Raw genomic sequence first — 23,954 nt, 5'->3', positions numbered from 1 at the left:
CCTTAACCAGTAGGCCAGAGTAAGAGTTAAGACATTAACCAGTAGGCCAGAGTACGTGTCTAATACCTTAGCTATTAGGCCATAGTATGAGTTAAGACCTTAGCTATTAGTCCAGAGTAAGAGTTAAGACCTTAACCATTAGGCCAGAGTAAGAGTTAAGACCTTAACCATAAGGCCAGAGTACGAGTCTAAGACCTTAGCTATTAGGCCAGAGTAGGAGTTAAGACCTTAACCTGTAGGCAAGAGTAAGAGTTAAGACCTTAACCAGTAGGCCACAGTACGAGTCTAAGACCTTAGGTATTAGGCCAGAGTAAGAGTTAAGACCTTAACCAGTAGGCCAGAGTAAGAGTTAAGACCTTAACCAGTAGGCCAGAGTACGAGTCTAAGACCTTAGCTATTAGGCCAGAGTAAGAGTTAAGACCTTAACCAGTAGGCCAGAGAATGAGTCTAAGACCTTAACCTGTAGGCCAGAGTAAGAGTTAAGACCTTTGATATTAGGTCAGAGTAAGAGTTAAGAACTTAACCAGTAGGCCAGAGTATGAGTCTAATACCTTAGCTATTAGGCCAGAGAAAGAGTTAAGACCTTAGCTATTGGGCCAGAGTAAGAGTTAAGACCTTAGCTATTAGGCCAGAGTAAGAGTCTAAGACCTTAGCTCTTAGGCCAGAGTAAGAATTAAGACCTTAACCAGTAGGCCAGAGTATGAGTCTAAGACCTTAGCTATTAGGCCAGAGTAAGAGTTAAGACCTTAGCTATTAGGCCAGAGTAAGAGTTTAGACCTTAACCATTGGGCCAGAGTATGAGTCTCAGACCTTAGCTATTAGGCCAGAGTAAGAGTTAAGACCTTAGCTATTAGGCCAGAGTAAGAGTTAAGACCTTAACCTGTAGGCCAAAATATGAGTTAAGACCTTAACCATTAGGCCAGAGTACAAGTCTAAGACCTTAGCTATTAGGCCAGAGTAAGAGTTAAGACCTTAACCAGTAGGCCAGAGTAAGAATTAAGACCTTAGCTATTAGGCCAGAGTAAGAGTTAAGACCTTAGCTATTAGGCCAGAGTAAGAGTTACGACCTTAACCATTAGGCCAGAGTACGAGTCTAAGACCTTAGCTATTAGGCCAGAGTAAGAGTTAAGACCTTAACCAGTAGGCCAGAGTAAGAATTAAGACCGTAGCTATTAGACCAGAGTAAGAGTTAAGACCTTAAGAAGTAGGCCAGAGTAAGAGTTAAGACCTTAACCATTAGGCCAGAGTACAAGTCTAAGACCTTAGCTATTAGGCCAGAGTAAGAGTTAAGACCTTAGCTATTAGGCCAGAGTAAGCATTAAGACCTTAACCAGTAGGCCGGAGTACGAGTCTAAGACCTTAGCTATTAGGCCAGAGTAAGAGTTCAGACCTTAGCTATTAGGCCAGAGTAAGAATTAAGACCTTAACCAGTAGGCCAGAGTAAGAGTTAAGACCTTAACCTGTAGGCCAGCGTATGAGTCTAAGACCTTAGCTATTAGGCCAGAGTAAGAGTTAAGACCTTAACCAGTAGGCCAGAGTAAGAGTTAAGACCTTAACCAGTAGGCCCGAGTAAGAGTTAAGACCTTAACCAGTAGGCCAGATTAAGAGTTAAGACCTTAACCTGTAGGCCAGAGTACGAGTTAAGACCTTAACCATTAGGCCAGAGTACGAGTCTAAGACCTTAACCTGTAGGCTATAGTACGAGTCTAAGACCTTAACCTGTAGGCCAGAGTAAGAGTTAAGACCTTTGCTATTAGGCCAGAGTAAGAGTTAAGACCTTAACCAGTAGGCCAGAGTAAGAGTCTAATACCTTAGCTATTAGGCCAGAGTAAGAGTTAAGACCTTAGCTATTAGGCCAGAGTAAGAGTTAAGACCTTAGCTATTAGGCCAGAGTACGAGTAAAGGACCTTAGCTATTAGGCCAGAGTAAGAGTTAAGACCTTAACCAGTAGGCCAGAGTACGAGTCTAATACCTTAGCTATTAGGCCATAGTATGAGTTAAGACCTTAGCTATTAGGCCAGAGTAAGAGTTAAGACCTTAACCATTAGGCCAGAGTACGAGTCTAAGACCTTAACCTGTAGGCCAGAGTAAGAGTTAAGACCTTTGCTATTAGGCCAGAGTAAGAGTTAAGACCTTAACCAGTAGGCCAGAGTACGTGTCTAATACCTTAGCTTTTAGGCCATAGTATGAGTTAAGACCTTAGCTATTAGGCCAGAGTAAGAGTTAAGACCTTAACCATTAGGCCAGAGTACGAGTCTAAGACCTTAGCTAATAGGCCAGAGTAAGAGTTAAGACCTTAACCTGTAGGCCATAGTACGAGTCTAAGACCTTAGCTATTAGGCCAGAGTAAGAGTTAAGTCCTTAACCAGTAGGCCAGAGTAAGAGTTAAGACCTTAACCATTAGGCCAGAGTACGAGTCTAAGACCTTAGCTATTAGGCCAGAGCACGAGTCTAAGACCTTAGCTCATAGGCCAGAGTAAGAGTTAAGACCTTAACCAGTAGGCCAAAGTAAGAGTTAAGACCTTAACCATTAGGCCAGTGTACGAGTCTAAGACATTAGCTATTAGGCCAGAGTAAGAGTTAAGACCTTAACCACTAGGCCAGAGTAAGAGTTAAGACCTTAACCTGTAAGCCAGAGTAAGAGTTAAGACCTTAACCTGTAGGCCATAGTACGAGTCTAAGACCTTAGCTATTAGGCCAGAGTAAGAGTTAAGACCTTAGCTATTAGGCCAGAGTAAGAGTTAAGACCTTAACCATTAGGCCAGAGTACGAGTCTAAGACCTTAGCTATTAGGCCAGAGTAAGAGTTAAGACCTTAAGCAGTAGGCCAGAGTAAGAGTTAAGACCTTAACCAGTAGGCCAGAGTAAGAGTTAAGACCTTAACCATAAGGCCAGAGTACGAGTCTAAGACCTTAGCTATTAGGCCAGAGTAAGAGTTAAGACCTTAAACTGTAGGCAAGAGTAAGAGTTAAGACCTTAACCAGTAGGCCAGAGTAAGAGTTAAGACCTTAACCAGTAGGCCAGAGTACGAGTCTTAGACCTTAGCTATTAGGCCAGAGTAAGAGTTAAGACCTTAACCAGTAGGCCAGAGTAAGAGTTAAGACATTAACCAGTAGGCCAGAGTACGTGTCTAATACCTTAGCTATTAGGCCATAGTATGAGTTAAGACCTTAGCTATTAGTCCAGAGTAAGAGTTAAGACCTTAACCATTAGGCCAGAGTAAGACTTAAGACCTTAACCAGTAGGCCAGAGAAAGGGTTAAGACCTTAACCTGTAGGCCATAGTACGAGTCTAAGACCTTAGCTATTAGGCCAGAGTAAGCGTTAAGACCTTAACCAGTAGGCCAAAGTAAGAGTTAAGACCTTAACCATTATGCCAGAATACGAGTCTAAGACCTTAGCTATTAGGCCAGAGTAAGAGTTAAGACCTTAAGCAGTAGGCCAGAGTAAGAGTTAAGACCTTAACCAGTAGGCCAGAGTAAGAGTTAAGACCTTAACCATAAGGCCAGAGTACGAGTCTAAGACCTTAACTATTAGGCCAGAGTAGGAGTTAAGACCTTAACCTGTAGGCAAGAGTAAGAGTTAAGACCTTAACCAGTAGGCCACAGTACGAGTCTAAGACCTTAGGTATTAGGCCAGAGTAAGAGTTAAGACCTTAACCAGTAGGCCAGAGTAAGAGTTAAGACCTTAACCAGTAGGCCAGAGTACGAGTCTAAGACCTTAGCTATTAGGCCAGAGTAAGAGTTAAGACCTTAACCAGTAGGCCAGAGAACGAGTCTAAGACCTTAACCTGTAGGCCAGAGTAAGAGTTAAGACCTTTGATATTAGGTCAGAGTAAGAGTTAAGAACTTAACCAGTAGGCCAGAGTATGAGTCTAATACCTTAGCTATTAGGCCAGAGAAAGAGTTAAGACCTTAGCTATTGGGCCAGAGTAAGAGTTAAGACCTTAGCTATTAGGCCAGAGTAAGAGTCTAAGACCTTAGCTCTTAGGCCAGAGTAAGAGTTAAGACCTTAACCAGTAGGCCAGAGTATGAGTCTAAGACCTTAGCTATTAGGCCAGAGTAAGAGTTAATACCTTAGCTATTAGGCCAGAGTAAGAGTTTAGACCTTAACCATTGGGCCAGAGTATGAGTCTCAGACCTTAGCTATTAGGCCAGAGTAAGAGTTAAGACCTTAGCTATTAGGCCAGATTAAGAGTTAAGACCTTAACCTGTAGGCCAAAATATGAGTTAAGACCTTAACCATTAGGCCAGAGTACGAGTCTAAGACCTTAGCTATTAGGCCAGAGTAAGAGTTAAGACCTTAACCAGTAGGCCAGAGTAAGAATTAAGACCTTAGCTATTAGGCCAGAGTAAGAGTTAAGACCTTAAGAAGTAGGCCAGAGTAAGAGTTAAGACCTTAACCATTAGGCCAGAGTACAAGTCTAAGACCTTAGCTATTAGGCCAGAGTAAGAGTTAAGACCTTAGCTATTAGGCCAGAGTAAGCATTAAGACCTTAACCAGTAGGCCAGAGTACGAGTCTAAGACCTTAGCTATTAGGCCAGAGTAAGAGTTCAGACCTTAGCTATTAGGCCAGAGTAAGAATTAAGACCTTAACCAGTAGGCCAGAGTAAGAGTTAAGACCTTAACCTGTAGGCCAGCGTATGAGTCTAAGACCTTAGCTATTAGGCCAGAGTAAGAGTTAAGACCTTAACCAGTAGGCCAGAGTAAGAGTTAAGACCTTAACCAGTAGGCCAGAGTAAGAGTTAAGACCTTAACCAGTAGGCCAGATTAAGAGTTAAGACCTTAACCTGTAGGCCAGAGTACGAGTTAAGACCTTAACCATTAGGCCAGAGTACGAGTCTAAGACCTTAACCTGTAGGCTATAGTACGAGTCTAAGACCTTAACCTGTAGGCCAGAGTAAGAGTTAAGACCTTTGCTATTAGGCCAGAGTAAGAGTTAAGATCTTAACCAGTAGGCCAGAGTACGAGTCTAATACCTTAGCTATTAGGCCAGAGTAAGAGTTAAGACCTTAGCTATTAGGCCAGAGTAAGAGTTAAGACCATAGCTATTAGGCCAGAGTACGAGTCTAAGACCTTAGCTATTAGGCCAGAGTAAGAGTTAAGACCTTAACCAGTAGGCCAGAGTACGAGTCTAATACCTTAGCTATTAGGCTATAGTATGAGTTAAGACCTTAGCTATTAGGCCAGAGTAAGAGTTAAGACCTTAGCTATTAGGCCAGAGTAAGCATTAAGACCTTAACCAGTAGGCCAGAGTACGAGTCTAAGACCTTAGCTATTAGGCCAGAGTAAGAGTTCAGACCTTAGCTATTAGGCCAGAGTAAGAATTAAGACCTTAACCAGTAGGCCAGATTAAGAGTTAAGACCTTAACCAGTAGGCCAGAGTAAGAGTTAAGACCTTAACCAGTAGGCCAGATTAAGAGTTAAGACCTTTGCTATTAGGCCAGAGTAAGAGTTAAGACCTTAGCTATTAGGCCAGAGTAAGCATTAAGACCTTAACCAGTAGGCCAGAGTACGAGTCTAATACCTTAGCTATTAGGCCAGAGTAAGAGTTAAGACCTTAGCTATTAGGCCAGAGTAAGAGTTAAGACCTTAGCTATAAGGCCAGAGTACGAGTCTAAGACCTTAGCTATTAGGCCAGAGTAAGAGTTAAGACCTTAAGCAGTAGGCCAGAGTACGAGTCTAATACCTTAGCTATTAGGCCATAGTATGAGTTAATATCTTAACCATTAGGCCAGAGTACGAGTCTAAGACCTTAACCTGTAGGCCAGAGTAAGAGTTAAGACCTTTGCTATTAGGCCAGAGTAAGAGTTAAGACCTTAACCAGTAGGCCAGAGTACGTGTCTAATACCTTAGCTATTAGGCCATAGTATGAGTTAAGACCTTAGCTATTAGGCCAGAGTAAGAGTTAAGACCTTAACCATTAGGCCAGAGTACGAGTCTAAGACCTTAGCTAATAGGCCAGAGTAAGAGTTAAGACCTTAACCTGTAGGCCATAGTACGAGTCTAAGACCTTAGCTATTAGGCCAGAGTAAGAGTTAAGACCTTAACCATTAGGCCAGAGTACGAGTCTAAGACCTTAGCTATTAGGCCAGAGTAAGAGTTAAGACCTTAACCAGTAGGCCAGAGTACATGTCTAATACCTTAGCTATTAGGCCATTGTATGAGTTAAGACCTTAGCTATTAGGCCAGAGTAAGAGTTAGGACCTTAACCAGTAGGCCAGAGTACGAGTCTAAGACCTTAGCTATTAGGCCAGAGTAAGAGTTAAGACCTTAACCAGTAGGCCAGAGTAAGAGTTAAGACCTTAATCAGTAGGCCAGAGTACGAGTCTAAGACCTTAGCTATTAGGCCAGAGTAAGAGTTAAGACCTTAACCAGTAGGCCAGAGTAAGAGTTAAGATCTTAACCAGTAGGCCAGAGTACGAGTCTAAGACCTTAGCTATTAGGCCAGAGTAAGAGTTAAGACCTTAACCAGTAGGCCAAAGTAAGAGTTAAGACCTTAACCATTAGGCCAGAGTACGAGTCTAAGACATTAGCTATTAGGCCAGAGTAAGAGTTAAGACCTTAACCACTAGGCCAGAGTAAGAGTTAAGACCTTAACCTGTAAGCCAGAGTAAGAGTTAAGACCTTAACCTGTAGGCCATAGTACGAGTCTAAGACCTTAGCTATTAGGCCAGAGTAAGAGTTAAGACCTTAGCTATTAGGCCAGAGTAAGAGTTAAGACCTTAACCATTAGGCCAGAGTACGAGTCTAAGACCTTAGCTATTAGGCCAGAGTAAGAGTTAAGACCTTAACCAGTAGGCCAGATTAAGAATTAAGACCTTAGCTATTAGGCCAGAGTAAGAGTTAAGACCTTAAGAAGTAGGCCAGAGTAAGAGTTAAGACCTTAACCATTAGGCCAGAGTACAAGTCTAAGACCTTAGCTATTAGGCCAGAGTAAGAGTTAAGACCTTAGCTATTAGGCCAGAGTAAGCATTAAGACCTTAACCAGTAGGCCAGAGTACGAGTCTAAGACCTTAGCTATTAGGCCAGAGTAAGAGTTCAGACCTTAGCTATTAGGCCAGAGTAAGAATTAAGACCTTAACCAGTAGGCCAGAGTAAGAGTTAAGACCTTAACCTGTAGGCCAGCGTATGAGTCTAAGACCTTAGCTATTAGGCCAGAGTAAGAGTTAAGACCTTAACCAGTAGGCCAGAGTAAGAGTTAAGACCTTAACCAGTAGGCCAGAGTAAGAGTTAAGACCTTAACCAGTAGACCAGATTAAGAGTTAAGACCTTAACCTGTAGGCCAGAGTACGAGTTAAGACCTTAACCATTAGGCCAGAGTACGAGTCTAAGACCTTAACCTGTAGGCTATAGTACGAGTCTAAGACCTTAACCTGTAGGCCAGAGTAAGAGTTAAGACCTTTGCTATTAGGCCAGAGTAAGAGTTAAGACCTTAACCAGTAGGCCAGAGTACGAGTCTAATACCTTAGCTATTAGGCCAGAGTAAGAGTTAAGACCTTAGCTATTAGGCCAGAGTAAGAGTTAAGACCTTAGCTATTAGGCCAGAGTACGAGTCTAAGACCTTAGCTATTAGGCCAGAGTAAGAGTTAAGACCTTAACCAGTAGGCCAGAGTACGAGTCTAATACCTTAGCTATTAGGCCATAGTATGAGTTAAGACCTTAGCTATTAGGCCAGAGTAAGAGTTAAGACCTTAACCATTAGGCCAGAATACGAGTCTAAGACCTTAACCTGTAGGCCAGAGTAAGAGTTAAGACCTTTGCTATTAGGCCAGAGTAAGAGTTAAGACCTTAACCAGTAGGCCAGAGTACATGTCTAATACCTTAGCTATTAGGCCATAGTATGAGTTAAGACCTTAGCTATTAGGCCAGAGTAAGAGTTAAGACCTTAACCAGTAGGCCAGAGTAAGAGTTAAGACCTTAACCAGTAGGCCAGAGTACGAGTCTAAGACCTTAGCTATTAGGCCAGAGTAAGAGTTAAGACCTTAACCAGTAGGCCAGAGAACGAGTCTAAGACCTTAACCTGTAGGCCAGAGTAAGAGTTAAGACCTTTGCTATTAGGTCAGAGTAAGAGTTAAGAACTTAACCAGTAGGCCAGAGTATGAGTCTAATACCTTAGCTATTAGGCCTGTGAAAGAGTTAAGACCTTAGCTATTAGGCCAGAGTAAGAGTTAAGACCTTAGCTATTAGGCCAGAGTAAGAGTCTAAGACCTTAGCTCTTAGGCCAGAGTAAGAGTTAAGACCTTAACCACTAGGCCAGAGTATGAGTCTAAGACCTTAGCTATTAGGCCAGAGTAAGAGTTAAGACCTTAGCTATTAGGCCAGAGTAAGAGTTTAGACCTTTACCATTGGGCCAGAGTACGAGTCTCAGACCTTAGCTATTAGGCCAGAGTAAGAGTTAAGACCTTAGCTATTAGGCCAGAGTAAAAGTTAAGACCTTAACCTGTAGGCCAAAATATGAGTTAAGACCTTAACCATTAGGCCAGAGTACGAGTCTAAGACCTTAGCTCTTAGGCCAGAGTAAGAATTAAGACCTTAACCAGTAGGCCAGAGTATGAGTCTAAGACCTTAGCTATTAGGCCAGAGTAAGAGTTAAGACCTTAGCTATTAGGCCAGAGTAAGAGTTTAGACCTTAACCATTGGGCCAGAGTATGAGTCTCAGACCTTAGCTATTAGGCCAGAGTAAGAGTTAAGACCTTAGCTATTAGGCCAGAGTAAGAGTTAAGACCTTAACCTGTAGGCCAAAATATGAGTTAAGACCTTAACCATTAGGCCAGAGTACGAGTCTAAGACCTTAGCTATTAGGCCAGAGTAAGAGTTAAGACCTTAACCAGTAGGCCAGAGTAAGAATTAAGACCTTAGCTATTAGGCCAGAGTAAGAGTTAAGACCTTAGCTATTAGGCCAGAGTAAGAGTTACGACCTTAACCATTAGGCCAGAGTACGAGTCTAAGACCTTAGCTATTAGGCCAGAGTAAGAGTTAAGACCTTAACCAGTAGGCCAGAGTAAGAATTAAGACCTTAGCTATTAGACCAGAGTAAGAGTTAAGACCTTAAGAAGTAGGCCAGAGTAAGAGTTAAGACCTTAACCATTAGGCCAGAGTACAAGTCTAAGACCTTAGCTATTAGGCCAGAGTAAGAGTTAAGACCTTAGCTATTAGGCCAGAGTAAGCATTAAGACCTTAACCAGTAGGCCGGAGTACGAGTCTAAGACCTTAGCTATTAGGCCAGAGTAAGAGTTCAGACCTTAGCTATTAGGCCAGAGTAAGAATTAAGACCTTAACCAGTAGGCCAGAGTAAGAGTTAAGACCTTAACCTGTAGGCCAGCGTATGAGTCTAAGACCTTAGCTATTAGGCCAGAGTAAGAGTTAAGACCTTAACCAGTAGGCCAGAGTAAGAGTTAAGACCTTAACCAGTAGGCCAGAGTAAGAGTTAAGACCTTAACCAGTAGGCCAGATTAAGAGTTAAGACCTTAACCTGTAGGCCAGAGTACGAGTTAAGACCTTAACCATTAGGCCAGAGTACGAGTCTAAGACCTTAACCTGTAGGCTATAGTACGAGTCTAAGACCTTAACCTGTAGGCCAGAGTAAGAGTTAAGACCTTTGCTATTAGGCCAGAGTAAGAGTTAAGACCTTAACCAGTAGGCCAGAGTAAGAGTCTAATACCTTAGCTATTAGGCCAGAGTAAGAGTTAAGACCTTAGCTATTAGGCCAGAGTAAGAGTTAAGACCTTAGCTATTAGGCCAGAGTACGAGTAAAGGACCTTAGCTATTAGGCCAGAGTAAGAGTTAAGACCTTAACCAGTAGGCCAGAGTACGAGTCTAATACCTTAGCTATTAGGCCATAGTATGAGTTAAGACCTTAGCTATTAGGCCAGAGTAAGAGTTAAGACCTTAACCATTAGGCCAGAGTACGAGTCTAAGACCTTAACCTGTAGGCCAGAGTAAGAGTTAAGACCTTTGCTATTAGGCCAGAGTAAGAGTTAAGACCTTAACCAGTAGGCCAGAGTACGTGTCTAATACCTTAGCTTTTAGGCCATAGTATGAGTTAAGACCTTAGCTATTAGGCCAGAGTAAGAGTTAAGACCTTAACCATTAGGCCAGAGTACGAGTCTAAGACCTTAGCTAATAGGCCAGAGTAAGATTTAAGACCTTAACCTGTAGGCCATAGTACGAGTCTAAGACCTTAGCTATTAGGCCAGAGTAAGAGTTAAGTCCTTAACCAGTAGGCCAGAGTAAGAGTTAAGACCTTAACCATTAGGCCAGAGTACGAGTCTAAGACCTTAGCTATTAGGCCAGAGCACGAGTCTAAGACCTTAGCTCATAGGCCAGAGTAAGAGTTAAGACCTTAACCAGTAGGCCAAAGTAAGAGTTAAGACCTTAACCATTAGGCCAGTGTACGAGTCTAAGACATTAGCTATTAGGCCAGAGTAAGAGTTAAGACCTTAACCACTAGGCCAGAGTAAGAGTTAAGACCTTAACCTGTAAGCCAGAGTAAGAGTTAAGACCTTAACCTGTAGGCCATAGTACGAGTCTAAGACCTTAGCTATTAGGCCAGAGTAAGAGTTAAGACCTTAGCTATTAGGCCAGAGTAAGAGTTAAGACCTTAACCATTAGGCCAGAGTACGAGTCTAAGACCTTAGCTATTAGGCCAGAGTAAGAGTTAAGACCTTAAGCAGTAGGCCAGAGTAAGAGTTAAGACCTTAACCAGTAGGCCAGAGTAAGAGTTAAGACCTTAACCATAAGGCCAGAGTACGAGTCTAAGACCTTAGCTATTAGGCCAGAGTAAGAGTTAAGACCTTAAACTGTAGGCAAGAGTAAGAGTTAAGACCTTAACCAGTAGGCCAGAGTAAGAGTTAAGACCTTAACCAGTAGGCCAGAGTACGAATCTTAGACCTTAGCTATTAGGCCAGAGTAAGAGTTAAGACCTTAACCAGTAGGCCAGAGTAAGAGTTAAGACATTAACCAGTAGGCCAGAGTACGTGTCTAATACCTTAGCTATTAGGCCATAGTATGAGTTAAGACCTTAGCTATTAGTCCAGAGTAAGAGTTAAGACCTTAACCATTAGGCCAGAGTAAGACTTAAGACCTTAACCAGTAGGCCAGAGAAAGGGTTAAGACCTTAACCTGTAGGCCATAGTACGAGTCTAAGACCTTAGCTATTAGGCCAGAGTAAGCGTTAAGACCTTAACCAGTAGGCCAAAGTAAGAGTTAAGACCTTAACCATTATGCCAGAGTACGAGTCTAAGACCTTTGCTATTAGGCCAGAGTAAGAGTTAAGACCTTAAGCAGTAGGCCAGAGTAAGAGTTAAGACCTTAACCAGTAGGCCAGAGTAAGAGTTAAGACCTTAACCATAAGGCCAGAGTACGAGTCTAAGACCTTAACTATTAGGCCAGAGTAGGAGTTAAGACCTTAACCTGTAGGCAAGAGTAAGAGTTAAGACCTTAACCAGTAGGCCACAGTACGAGTCTAAGACCTTAGGTATTAGGCCAGAGTAAGAGTTAAGACCTTAACCAGTAGGCCAGAGTAAGAGTTAAGACCTTAACCAGTAGGCCAGAGTACGAGTCTAAGACCTTAGCTATTAGGCCAGAGTAAGAGTTAAGACCTTAACCAGTAGGCCAGAGAACGAGTCTAAGACCTTAACCTGTAGGCCAGAGTAAGAGTTAAGACCTTTGATATTAGGTCAGAGTAAGAGTTAAGAACTTAACCAGTAGGCCAGAGTATGAGTCTAATACCTTAGCTATTAGGCCAGAGAAAGAGTTAAGACCTTAGCTATTGGGCCAGAGTAAGAGTTAAGACCTTAGCTATTAGGCCAGAGTAAGAGTCTAAGACCTTAGCTCTTAGGCCAGAGTAAGAGTTAAGACCTTAACCAGTAGGCCAGAGTATGAGTCTAAGACCTTAGCTATTAGGCCAGAGTAAGAGTTAATACCTTAGCTATTAGGCCAGAGTAAGAGTTTAGACCTTAACCATTGGGCCAGAGTATGAGTCTCAGACCTTAGCTATTAGGCCAGAGTAAGAGTTAAGACCTTAGCTATTAGGCCAGAGTAAGAGTTAAGACCTTAACCTGTAGGCCAAAATATGAGTTAAGACCTTAACCATTAGGCCAGAGTACGAGTCTAAGACCTTAGCTATTAGGCCAGAGTAAGAGTTAAGACCTTAACCAGTAGGCCAGAGTAAGAATTAAGACCTTAGCTATTAGGCCAGAGTACAAGTCTAAGACCTTAGCTATTAGGCCAGAGTAAGAGTTAAGACCTTAGCTATTAGGCCAGAGTAAGCATTAAGACCTTAACCAGTAGGCCAGAGTACGAGTCTAAGACCTTAGCTATTAGGCCAGAGTAAGAGTTCAGACCTTAGCTATTAGGCCAGAGTAAGAATTAAGACTTTAACCAGTAGGCCAGAGTAAGAGTTAAGACCTTAACCTGTAGGCCAGCGTATGAGTCTAAGACCTTAGCTATTAGGCCAGAGTAAGAGTTAAGACCTTAACCAGTAGGCCAGAGTAAGAGTTATGACCTTAACCAGTAGGCCAGAGTAAGAGTTAAGACCTTAACCAGTAGGCCAGATTAAGAGTTAAGACCTTAACCTGTAGGCCAGAGTACGAGTTAAGACCTTAACCATTAGGCCAGAGTACGAGTCTAAGACCTTAACCTGTAGGCTATAGTACGAGTCTAAGACCTTAACCTGTAGGCCAGAGTAAGAGTTAAGACCTTTGCTATTAGGCCAGAGTAAGAGTTAAGATCTTAACCAGTAGGCCAGAGTACGAGTCTAATACCTTAGCTATTAGGCCAGAGTAAGAGTTAAGACCTTAGCTATTAGGCCAGAGTAAGAGTTAAGACCTTAGCTATTAGGCCAGAGTACGAGTCTAAGACCTTAGCTATTAGGCCAGAGTAAGAGTTAAGACCTTAACCAGTAGGCCAGAGTACGAGTCTAATACCTTAGCTATTAGGCTATAGTATGAGTTAAGACCTTAGCTATTAGGCCAGAGTAAGAGTTAAGACCTTAGCTATTAGGCCAGAGTAAGCATTAAGACCTTAACCAGTAGGCCAGAGTACGAGTCTAAGACCTTAGCTATTAGGCCAGAGTAAGAGTTCAGACCTTAGCTATTAGGCCAGAGTAAGAATTAAGACCTTAACCAGTAGGCCAGAGTAAGAGTTAAGACCTTAACCTGTAGGCCAGCGTATGAGTCTAAGACCTTAGCTATTAGGCCAGAGTAAGAGTTAAGACCTTAACCAGTAGGCCAGATTAAGAGTTAAGACCTTAACCAGTAGGCCAGAGTAAGAGTTAAGACCTTAACCAGTAGGCCAGATTAAGAGTTAAGACCTTTGCTATTAGGCCAGAGTAAGAGTTAAGACTTTAACCAGTAGGCCAGAGTACGAGTCTAATACCTTAGCTATTAGGCCAGAGTAAGAGTTAAGACCTTAGCTATTAGGCCAGAGTAAGAGTTAAGACCTTAGCTATAAGGCCAGAGTACGAGTCTAAGACCTTAGCTATTAGGCCAGAGTAAGAGTTAAGACCTTAAGCAGTAGGCCAGAGTACGAGTCTAATACCTTAGCTATTAGGCCATAGTATGAGTTAAGACCTTAGCTATTAGGCCAGAGTAAGAGTTAATACCTTAACCATTAGGCCAGAGTACGAGTCTAAGACCTTAACCTGTAGGCCAGAGTAAGAGTTAAGACCTTTGCTATTAGGCCAGAGTAAGAGTTAAGACCTTAACCAGTAGGCCAGAGTACGTGTCTAATACCTTAGCTATTAGGCCATAGTATGAGTTAAGACCTTAGCTATTAGGCCAGAGTAAGAGTTAAGACCTTAACCATTAGGCCAGAGTACGAGTCTAAGACCTTAGCTAATAGGCCAGAGTAAGAGTTAAGACCTTAACCTGTAGGCCATAGTACGAGTCTAAGACCTTAGCTATTAGGCCAGAGTAAGAGTTAAGACCTTAACCATTAGGCCAGAGTACGAGTCTAAGACCTTAGCTATTAGGCCAGAGTAAGAGTTAAGACCTTAACCAGTAGGCCAGAGTACATGTCTAATACCTTAGCTATTAGGCCATTGTATGAGTTAAGACCTTAGCTATTAGGCCAGAGTAAGAGTTAGGACCTTAACCAGTAGGCCAGAGTACGAGTCTAAGACCTTAGCTATTAGGCCAGAGTAAGAGTTAAGACCTTAACCAGTAGGCCAGAGTAAGAGTTAAGACCTTAATCAGTAGGCCAGAGTACGAGTCTAAGACCTTAGCTATTAGGCCAGAGTAAGAGTTAAGACCTTAACCAGTAGGCCAGAGTAAGAGTTAAGATCTTAACCAGTAGGCCAGAGTACGAGTCTAAGACCTTAGCTATTAGGCCAGAGTAAGAGTTAAGACCTTAACCAGTAGGCCAAAGTAAGAGTTAAGACCTTAACCATTAGGCCAGAGTACGAGTCTAAGACATTAGCTATTAGGCCAGAGTAAGAGTTAAGACCTTAACCACTAGGCCAGAGTAAGAGTTAAGACCTTAACCTGTAAGCCAGAGTAAGAGTTAAGACCTTAACCTGTAGGCCATAGTACGAGTCTAAGACCTTAGCTATTAGGCCAGAGTAAGAGTTAAGACCTTAGTTATTAGGCCAGAGTAAGAGTTAAGACCTTAACCATTAGGCCAGAGTACGAGTCTAAGACCTTAGCTATTAGGCCAGAGTAAGAGTTAAGACCTTAACCAGTAGGCCAGATTAAGAATTAAGACCTTAGCTATTAGGCCAGAGTAAGAGTTAAGACCTTAAGAAGTAGGCCAGAGTAAGAGTTAAGACCTTAATCATTAGGCCAGAGTACAAGTCTAAGACCTTAGCTATTAGGCCAGAGTAAGAGTTAAGACCTTAGCTATTAGGCCAGAGTAAGCATTAAGACCTTAACCAGTAGGCCAGAGTACGAGTCTAAGACCTTAGCTATTAGGCCAGAGTAAGAGTTCAGACCTTAGCTATTAGGCCAGAGTAAGAATTAAGACCTTAACCAGTAGGCCAGAGTAAGAGTTAAGACCTTAACCTGTAGGCCAGCGTATGAGTCTAAGACCTTAGCTATTAGGCCAGAGTAAGAGTTAAGACCTTAACCAGTAGGCCAGAGTAAGAGTTAAGACCTTAACCAGTAGACCAGATTAAGAGTTAAGACCTTAACCTGTAGGCCAGAGTACGAGTTAAGACCTTAACCATTAGGCCAGAGTACGAGTTTAAGACCTTAACCTGTAGGCTATAGTACGAGTCTAAGACCTTAACCTGTAGGCCAGAGTAAGAGTTAAGACCTTTGCTATTAGGCCAGAGTAAGAGTTAAGACCTTAACCAGTAGGCCAGAGTACGAGTCTAATACCTTAGCTATTAGGCCAGAGTAAGAGTTAAGACCTTAGCTATTAGGCCAGAGTACGAGTCTAAGACCTTAGCTATTAGGCCAGAGTAAGAGTTAAGACCTTAACCAGTAGGCCAGAGTACGAGTCTAATACCTTAGCTATTAGGCCATAGTATGAGTTAAGACCTTAGCTATTAGGCCAGAGTAAGAGTTAAGACCTTAACCATTAGGCCAGAATACGAGTCTAAGACCTTAACCTGTAGGCCAGAGTAAAAGTTAAGACCTTTGCTATTAGGCCAGAGTAAGAGTTAAGACCTTAACCAGTAGGCCAGAGTACATGTCTAATACCTTAGCTATTAGGCCATAGTATGAGTTAAGACCTTAGCTATTAGGCCAGAGTAAGAGTTAAGACCTTAACCTGTAGGCAAGAGTAAGAGTTAAGACCTTAACCAGTAGGCCACAGTACGAGTCTAAGACCTTAGGTATTAGGCCAGAGTAAGAGTTAAGACCTTAACCAGTAGGCCAGAGTAAGAGTTAAGACCTTAACCAGTAGGCCAGAGTACGAGTCTAAGACCTTAGCTATTAGGCCAGAGTAAGAGTTAAGACCTTAACCAGTAGGCCAGAGAACGAGTCTAAGACCTTAACCTGTAGGCCAGAGTAAGAGTTAAGACCTTTGCTATTAGGTCAGAGTAAGAGTTAAGAACTTAACCAGTAGGCCAGAGTATGAGTCTAATACCTTAGCTATTAGGCCTGTGAAAGAGTTAAGACCTTAGCTATTAGGCCAGAGTAAGAGTTAAGACCTTAGCTATTAGGCCAGAGTAAGAGTCTAAGACCTTAGCTCTTAGGCCAGAGTAAGAGTTAAGACCTTAACCAGTAGGCCAGAGTATGAGTCTAAGACCTTAGCTATTAGGCCAGAGTAAGAGTTAAGACCTTAGCTATTAGGCCAGAGTAAGAGTTTAGACCTTTACCATTGGGCCAGAGTACGAGTCTCAGACCTTAGCTATTAGGCCAGAGTAAGAGTTAAGACCTTAGCTATTAGGCCAGAGTAAAAGTTAAGACCTTAACCTGTAGGCCAAAATATGAGTTAAGACCTTAACCATTAGGCCAGAGTACGAGTCTAAGACCTTAGCTCTTAAGCCAGAGTAAGAATTAAGACCTAAACAGTAGGCCAGAGTATGAGTCTAAGACCTTAGCTATTAGGCCAGAGTAAGAGTTAAGACCTTAGCTATTAGGCCAGAGTAAGAGTTTAGACCTTAACCATTGGGCCAGAGTATGAGTCTCAGACCTTAGCTATTAGGCCAGAGTAAGAGTTAAGACCTTAGCTATTAGGCCAGAGTAAGAGTTAAGACCTTAACCTGTAGGCCAAAATATGAGTTAAGACCTTAACCATTAGGCCAGAGTACGAGTCTAAGACCTTAGCTATTAGGCCAGAGTAAGAGTTAAGACCTTAACCAGTAGGCCAGAGTAAGAATTAAGACCTTAGCTATTAGGCCAGAGTAAGAGTTAAGACCTTAGCTATTAGGCCAGAGTAAGAGTTACGACCTTAACCATTAGGCCAGAGTACGAGTCTAAGACCTTAGCTATTAGGCCAGAGTAAGAGTTAAGACCTTAACCAGTAGGCCAGAGTAAGAATTAAGACCTTAGCTATTAGACCAGAGTAAGAGTTAAGACCTTAAGAAGTAGGCCAGAGTAAGAGTTAAGACCTTAACCATTAGGCCAGAGTACAAGTCTAAGACCTTAGCTATTAGGCCAGAGTAAGAGTTAAGACCTTAGCTATTAGGCCAGAGTAAGCATTAAGACCTTAACCAATAGGCCGGAGTACGAGTCTAAGACCTTAGCTATTAGGCCAGAGTAAGAGTTCAGACCTTAGCTATTAGGCCAGAGTAAGAATTAAGACCTTAACCAGTAGGCCAGAGTAAGAGTTAAGACCTTAACCTGTAGGCCAGCGTATGAGTCTAAGACCTTAGCTATTAGGCCAGAGTAAGAGTTAAGACCTTAACCAGTAGGCCAGAGTAAGAGTTAAGACCTTAACCAGTAGGCAAGAGTAAGAGTTAAGACCTTAACCAGTAGGCCAGATTAAGAGTTAAGACCTTAACCTGTAGGCCAGAGTACGAGTTAAGACCTTAACCATTAGGCCAGAGTACGAGTCTAAGACCTTAACCTGTAGGCTATAGTACGAGTCTAAGACCTTACCCTGTAGGCCAGAGTAAGAGTTAAGACCTTTGCTATTAGGCCAGAGTAAGAGTTAAGACCTTAACCAGTAGGCCAGAGTAAGAGTCTAATACCTTAGCTATTAGGCCAGAGTAAGAGTTAAGACCTTAGCTATTAGGCCAGAGTAAGAGTTAAGACCTTAGCTATTAGGCCAGAGTACGAGTAAAGGACCTTAGCTATTAGGCCAGAGTAAGAGTTAAGACCTTAACCAGTAGGCCAGAGTACGAGTCTAATACCTTAGCTATTAGGCCATAGTATGAGTTAAGACCTTAGCTATTAGGCCAGAGTAAGAGTTAAGACCTTAACCATTAGGCCAGAGTACGAGTCTAAGACCTTAACCTGTAGGCCAGAGTAAGAGTTAAGACCTTTGCTATTAGGCCAGAGTAAGAGTTAAGACCTTAACCAGTAGGCCAGAGTACGTGTCTAATACCTTAGCTTTTAGGCCATAGTATGAGTTAAGACCTTAGCTATTAGGCCAGAGTAAGAGTTAAGACCTTAACCATTAGGCCAGAGTACGAGTCTAAGACCTTAGCTAATAGGCCAGAGTAAGAGTTAAGACCTTAACCTGTAGGCCATAGTACGAGTCTAAGACCTTAGCTATTAGGCCAGAGTAAGAGTTAAGTCCTTAACCAGTAGGCCAGAGTAAGAGTTAAGACCTTAACCATTAGGCCAGAGTACGAGTCTAAGACCTTAGCTATTAGGCCAGAGCACGAGTCTAAGACCTTAGCTCATAGGCCAGAGTAAGAGTTAAGACCTTAACCAGTAGGCCAAAGTAAGAGTTAAGACCTTAACCATTAGGCCAGTGTACGAGTCTAAGACATTAGCTATTAGGCCAGAGTAAGAGTTAAGACCTTAACCACTAGGCCAGAGTAAGAGTTAAGACCTTAACCTGTAAGCCAGAGTAAGAGTTAAGACCTTAACCTGTAGGCCATAGTACGAGTCTAAGACCTTAGCTATTAGGCCAGAGTAAGAGTTAAGACCTTAGCTATTAGGCCAGAGTAAGAGTTAAGACCTTAACCATTAGGCCAGAGTACGAGTCTAAGACCTTAGCTATTAGGCCAGAGTAAGAGTTAAGACCTTAAGCAGTAGGCCAGAGTAAGAGTTAAGACCTTAACCAGTAGGCCAGAGTAAGAGTTAAGACCTTAACCATAAGGCCAGAGTACGAGTCTAAAACCTTAGCTATTAGGCCAGAGTAAGAGTTAAGACCTTAAACTGTAGGCAAGAGTAAGAGTTAAGACCTTAACCAGTAGGCCAGAGTAAGAGTTAAGACCTTAACCAGTAGGCCAGAGTACGAGTCTTAGACCTTAGCTATTAGGCCAGAGTAAGAGTTAAGACCTTAACCAGTAGGCCAGAGTAAGAGTTAAGACATTAACCAGTAGGCCAGAGTACGTGTCTAATACCTTAGCTATTAGGCCATAGTATGAGTTAAGACCTTAGCTATTAGTCCAGAGTAAGAGTTAAGACCTTAACCATTAGGCCAGAGTAAGACTTAAGACCTTAACCAGTAGGCCAGAGAAAGGGTTAAGACCTTAACCTGTAGGCCATAGTACGAGTCTAAGACCTTAGCTATTAGGCCAGAGTAAGCGTTAAGACCTTAACCAGTAGGCCAAAGTAAGAGTTAAGACCTTAACCATTATGCCAGAGTACGAGTCTAAGACCTTAGCTATTAGGCCAGAGTAAGAGTTAAGACCTTAAGCAGTAGGCCAGAGTAAGAGTTAAGACCTTAACCAGTAGGCCAGAGTAAGAGTTAAGACCTTAACCATAAGGCCAGAGTACGAGTCTAAGACCTTAACTATTAGGCCAGAGTAGGAGTTAAGACCTTAACCTGTAGGCAAGAGTAAGAGTTAAGACCTTAACCAGTAGGCCACAGTACGAGTCTAAGACCTTAGGTATTAGGCCAGAGTAAGAGTTAAGACCTTAACCAGTAGGCCAGAGTAAGAGTTAAGACCTTAACCAGTAGGCCAGAGTACGAGTCTAAGACCTTAGCTATTAGGCCAGAGTAAGAGTTAAGACCTTAACCAGTAGGCGAGAGAACGAGTCTAAGACATTAACCTGTAGGCCAGAGTAAGAGTTAAGACCTTTGATATTAGGTCAGAGTAAGAGTTAAGAACTTAACCAGTAGGCCAGAGTATGAGTCTAATACCTTAGCTATTAGGCCAGAGAAAGAGTTAAGACCTTAGCTATTGGGCCAGAGTAAGAGTTAAGACCTTAGCTATTAGGCCAGAGTAAGAGTCTAAGACCATAGCTCTTAGGCCAGAGTAAGAGTTAAGACCTTAACCAGTAGGCCAGAGTATGAGTCTAAGACCTTAGCTATTAGGCCAGAGTAAGAGTTAATACCTTAGCTATTAGGCCAGAGTAAGAGTTTAGACCTTAACCATTGGGCCAGAGTATGAGTCTCAGACCTTAGCTATTAGGCCAGAGTAAGAGTTAAGACCTTAGCTATTAGGCCAGAGTAAGAGTTAAGACCTTAACCTGTAGGCCAAAATATGAGTTAAGACCTTAACCAGTAGGCCAGAGTAAGAGTTAAGACCTTAACCATAAGGCCAGAGTACGAGTCTAAGACCTTAACTATTAGGCCAGAGTAGGAGTTAAGACCTTAACCTGTAGGCAAGAGTAAGAGTTAAGACCTTAACCAGTAGGCCACAGTACGAGTCTAAGACCTTAGGTATTAGGCCAGAGTAAGAGTTAAGACCTTAACCAGTAGGCCAGAGTAAGAGTTAAGACCTTAACCAGTAGGCCAGAGTACGAGTCTAAGACCTTAGCTATTAGGCCAGAGTAAGAGTTAAGACCTTAACCAGTAGGCGAGAGAACGAGTCTAAGACATTAACCTGTAGGCCAGAGTAAGAGTTAAGACCTTTGATATTAGGTCAGAGTAAGAGTTAAGAACTTAACCAGTAGGCCAGAGTATGAGTCTAATACCTTAGCTATTAGGCCAGAGAAAGAGTTAAGACCTTAGCTATTGGGCCAGAGTAAGAGTTAAGACCTTAGCTATTAGGCCAGAGTAAGAGTCTAAGACCATAGCTCTTAGGCCAGAGTAAGAGTTAAGACCTTAACCAGTAGGCCAGAGTATGAGTCTAAGACCTTAGCTATTAGGCCAGAGTAAGAGTTAATACCTTAGCTATTAGGCCAGAGTAAGAGTTTAGACCTTAACCATTGGGCCAGAGTATGAGTCTCAGACCTTAGCTATTAGGCCAGAGTAAGAGTTAAGACCTTAGCTATTAGGCCAGAGTAAGAGTTAAGACCTTAACCTGTAGGCCAAAATATGAGTTAAGACCTTAACCATTAGGCCAGAGTACGAGTCTAAGACCTTAGCTATTAGGCCAGAGTAAGAGTTAAGACCTTAACCAGTAGGCCAGAGTAAGAATTAAGACCTTAGCTATTAGGCCAGAGTAAGAGTTAAGACCTTAAGAAGTAGGCCAGAGTAAGAGTTAAGACCTTAACCATTAGGCCAGAGTACAAGTCTAAGACCTTAGCTATTAGGCCATTGTATGAGTTAAGACCTTAGCTATTAGGCCAGAGTAAGAGTTAGGACCTTAACCAGTAGGCCAGAGTACGAGTCTAAGACCTTAGCTATTAGGCCAGAGTAAGAGTTAAGACCTTAACCAGTAGGCCAGAGTAAGAGTTAAGACCTTAATCAGTAGGCCAGAGTACGAGTCTAAGACCTTAGCTATTAGGCCAGAGTAAGAGTTAAGACCTTAACCAGTAGGCCAGAGTAAGAGTTAAGATCTTAACCAGTAGGCCAGAGTACGAGTCTAAGACCTTAGCTATTAGGCCAGAGTAAGAGTTAAGACCTTAACCAGTAGGCCAAAGTAAGAGTTAAGACCTTAACCATTAGGCCAGAGTACGAGTCTAAGACATTAGCTATTAGGCCAGAGTAAGAGTTAAGACCTTAACCACTAGGCCAGAGTAAGAGTTAAGACCTTAACCTGTAAGCCAGAGTAAGAGTTAAGACCTTAACCTGTAGGCCATAGTACGAGTCTAAGACCTTAGCTATTAGGCCAGAGTAAGAGTTAAGACCTTAGCTATTAGGCCAGAGTAAGAGTTAAGACCTTAACCATTAGGCCAGAGTACGAGTCTAAGACCTTAGCTATTAGGCCAGAGTAAGAGTTAAGACCTTAACCAGTAGGCCAGATTAAGAATTAAGACCTTAGCTATTAGGCCAGAGTAAGAGTTAAGACCTTAAGAAGTAGGCCAGAGTAAGAGTTAAGACCTTAACCATTAGGCCAGAGTACAAGTCTAAGACCTTAGCTATTAGGCCAGAGTAAGAGTTAAGACCTTAGCTATTAGGCCAGAGTAAGCATTAAGACCTTAACCAGTAGGCCAGAGTACGAGTCTAAGACCTTAGCTATTAGGCCAGAGTAAGAGTTCAGACCTTAGCTATTAGGCAAGAGTAAGAATTAAGACCTTAACCAGTAGGCCAGAGTAAGAGTTAAGACCTTAACCTGTAGGCCAGCGTATGAGTCTAAGACCTTAGCTATTAGGCCAGAGTAAGAGTTAAGACCTTAACCAGTAGGCCAGAGTAAGAGTTAAGACCTTAACCAGTAGACCAGATTAAGAGTTAAGACCTTAACCTGTAGGCCAGAGTACGAGTTAAGACCTTAACCATTAGGCCAGAGTACGAGTTTAAGACCTTAACCTGTAGGCTATAGTACGAGTCTAAGACCTTAACCTGTAGGCCAGAGTAAGAGTTAAGACCTTTGCTATTAGGCCAGAGTAAGAGTTAAGACCTTAACCAGTAGGCCAGAGTACGAGTCTAATACCTTAGCTATTAGGCCAGAGTAAGAGTTAAGACCTTAGCTATTAGGCCAGAGTACGAGTCTAAGACCTTAGCTATTAGGCCAGAGTAAGAGTTAAGACCTTAACCAGTAGGCCAGAGTACGAGTCTAATACCTTAGCTATTAGGCCATAGTATGAGTTAAGACCTTAGCTATTAGGCCAGAGTAAGAGTTAAGACCTTAACCATTAGGCCAGAATACGAGTCTAAGACCTTAACCTGTAGGCCAGAGTAAGAGTTAAGACCTTTGCTATTAGGCCAGAGTAAGAGTTAAGACCTTAACCAGTAGGCCAGAGTACATGTCTAATACCTTAGCTATTAGGCCATAGTATGAGTTAAGACCTTAGCTATTAGGCCAGAGTAAGAGTTAAGACCTTAACCTGTAGGCAAGAGTAAGAGTTAAGACCTTAACCAGTAGGCCACAGTACGAGTCTAAGACCTTAGGTATTAGGCCAGAGTAAGAGTTAAGACCTTAACCAGTAGGCCAGAGTAAGAGTTAAGACCTTAACCAGTAGGCCAGAGTACGAGTCTAAGACCTTAGCTATTAGGCCAGAGTAAGAGTTAAGACCTTAACCAGTAGGCCAGAGAACGAGTCTAAGACCTTAACCTGTAGGCCAGAGTAAGAGTTAAGACCTTTGCTATTAGGTCAGAGTAAGAGTTAAGAACTTAACCAGTAGGCCAGAGTATGAGTCTAATACCTTAGCTATTAGGCCTGTGAAAGAGTTAAGACCTTAGCTATTAGGCCAGAGTAAGAGTTAAGACCTTAGCTATTAGGCCAGAGTAAGAGTCTAAGACCTTAGCTCTTAGGCCAGAGTAAGAGTTAAGACCTTAACCAGTAGGCCAGAGTATGAGTCTAAGACCTTAGCTATTAGGCCAGAGTAAGAGTTAAGACCTTAGCTATTAGGCCAGAGTAAGAGTTTAGACCTTTACCATTGGGCCAGAGTACGAGTCTCAGACCTTAGCTATTAGGCCAGAGTAAGAGTTAAGACCTTAGCTATTAGGCCAGAGTAAAAGTTAAGACCTTAACCTGTAGGCCAAAATATGAGTTAAGACCTTAACCATTAGGCCAGAGTACGAGTCTAAGACCTTAGCTCTTAGGCCAGAGTAAGAATTAAGACCTAAACAGTAGGCCAGAGGATGAGTCTAAGACCTTAGCTATTAGGCCAGAGTAAGAGTTAAGACCTTAGCTATTAGGCCAGAGTAAGAGTTTAGACCTTAACCATTGGGCCAGAGTATGAGTCTCAGACCTTAGCTATTAGGCCAGAGTAAGAGTTAAGACCTTAGCTATTAGGCCAGAGTAAGAGTTAAGACCTTAACCTGTAGGCCAAAATATGAGTTAAGACCTTAACCATTAGGCCAGAGTACGAGTCTAAGACCTTAGCTATTAGGCCAGAGTAAGAGTTAAGACCTTAACCAGTAGGCCAGAGTAAGAATTAAGACCTTAGCTATTAGGCCAGAGTAAGAGTTAAGACCTTAGCTATTAGGCCAGAGTAAGAGTTACGACCTTAACCATTAGGCCAGAGTACGAGTCTAAGACCTTAGCTATTAGGCCAGAGTAAGAGTTAAGACCTTAACCAGTAGGCCAGAGTAAGAATTAAGACCTTAGCTATTAGACCAGAGTAAGAGTTAAGACCTTAAGAAGTAGGCCAGAGTAAGAGTTAAGACCTTAACCATT

Source organism: Triturus cristatus, chromosome 10 (assembly GCF_964204655.1).
Source record: "Triturus cristatus chromosome 10, aTriCri1.1, whole genome shotgun sequence".
NCBI classification, from domain to species: domain Eukaryota; kingdom Metazoa; phylum Chordata; class Amphibia; order Caudata; family Salamandridae; genus Triturus; species Triturus cristatus.
Note: the sequence above shows the minus strand (reverse complement) of the source record.